Here is a 1,751-nt window from a genome sequence, read left to right as displayed (position 1 = left end):
GGAGGATTCGCTACCGATCTTGGTGAGGGAAACGGACGAAACGACGAGATCTGAGAGACTATCCAAGAACGGTAAGGTTGTTACCGAACCTCTTTTCGACGCTAGAAACTCATCGTGTGACTAAGCAAAAATCAAGAAAATAATATTGGCACGTAGGTTGATAGATGATCTATAACTTTGTTGAAGAAACCACCTCTGTTTGGGTTAAGAATCGAAAGATAGAAAATGGAAAGAACCTCGGAAAAACTAATCGGAAGCCTTGATTTTCTGGTAGGAGGAGAGAGAAGCCGCCGGCGTGCCACGTGTCAACCAACTAGAGGACCGCGAGCGCCAATCACCTCCGGACACGCGTCGAGCGTCGCCTGGGAAAACGCAGCTCCAGCTCTCCTGCGACACGCGTCCCTGGCTCCGCGACCCGACCCGTGCTCCTTGGTTAACCCGATACCCGCACGGCGAACCGAACCAAGCCGACGACCCGCGGTCCACCCGAATCACCGCTTCCGACCCGAACCCGCGACCCGCGACTGCAGGAATTTCTGGGCGCGTGACACTCGCGCGTGGAACCCGCGAGTGGCTGCTCCCCAGCGCGTGACTGGCGCGTGGAGGCGCGTGTAAGCTGTTTTTGGCCCGATCGGCTTCTGTTTTCCCTAGTTTCCCCTGATTCATATCCTAACTCCATTTGTTTGTATGAAATAGGACCTTATTGAGGAAAAATCACCCCCTCTCGTTACGCCAAGTGTGTGGAAACGCTGCGTAAGGGCACGTAGCATCCAAGTAAGTCGCCACACGGAATTTAGGAAGTAATACTTGTAGGAACCGCTTGGGATGCATGCATGCTAGTCTGAATATTTTAGGTTGTAGCTTTCCCGTAAATGTTCGTAGGAAATAGTTTATTGAACGTAAGATGTATGCTGTGATTTGTTATGAGAGTTACTTGGATACTGCTTATATGCTCTTAATTCCCACTTTATTTTATGCATATGTATATCTTTTTGCTGAATGGAGAATGGAAAATTTGCGAACTCTGTGCTCCGGGAATTGATGGATGTTATCACCCCGTCGAGCTTGTATGATTACTTTGCATGAAATATGTTTGAGGTTTTTGGATAATAGTTATGTACGTACTCGGTTATTTTTAGGGTCACCTTTATGAATAAGACTAGAAGACAATGGTTAGAGCGACAAACCATCAAGGGATCGACTTAACCTTTCCCTATTAGTTTATCAGACCATCACGGCACATGAAACATCCTTAGAGTACCCTTAAGCTACTTGTGTGTGGATGGTGATATAGCTTCGTGGGGGACCAGCGGGTTCCTGATCAGGACTCGACTGCTCGATAGCCGTTTAGTATGGGAAACGGGATACCCACGTCGTAATTGACCGTTTAGCTGGATGGAATAGGGGAGGTAGCCCTCCCAAATACAGGGGGATTATCATGGGTCTAGGGGGTTGCAGCTCACTTCCTAGGCAAGACCCCAGATAATCTCATACCCATGCCGAGGTAGCCACTCGTAAGGCACCAGTCCAACACAGGTTAGCATAAAAGGAACTCTATGGGTTTAAATAAAAGGTCTAGGAACCAAAGAGGACCAAAGGGATAAGTTCCAAGAGAGAAAGCCCTAATGAGGTAAGGCCCGATTTCAGTTGTTCTAGAGCCAAAGGAAAGCCCGTGATCGTCTGCTAAGTTTAGGGTGCGATAAGAGCCTACAAGTAGGTGGCTTACTGAGTATAATTTTTATACTCATTCC

This window comes from Cucurbita moschata, unplaced genomic scaffold (genome assembly GCF_002738365.1).
Source record: "Cucurbita moschata cultivar Rifu unplaced genomic scaffold, Cmos_1.0 Cmo_Scf00023, whole genome shotgun sequence".
NCBI classification, from domain to species: domain Eukaryota; kingdom Viridiplantae; phylum Streptophyta; class Magnoliopsida; order Cucurbitales; family Cucurbitaceae; genus Cucurbita; species Cucurbita moschata.
The sequence above is the reverse complement of the archived record's forward strand: the minus strand, read 5'-3'. Positions refer to the sequence as shown.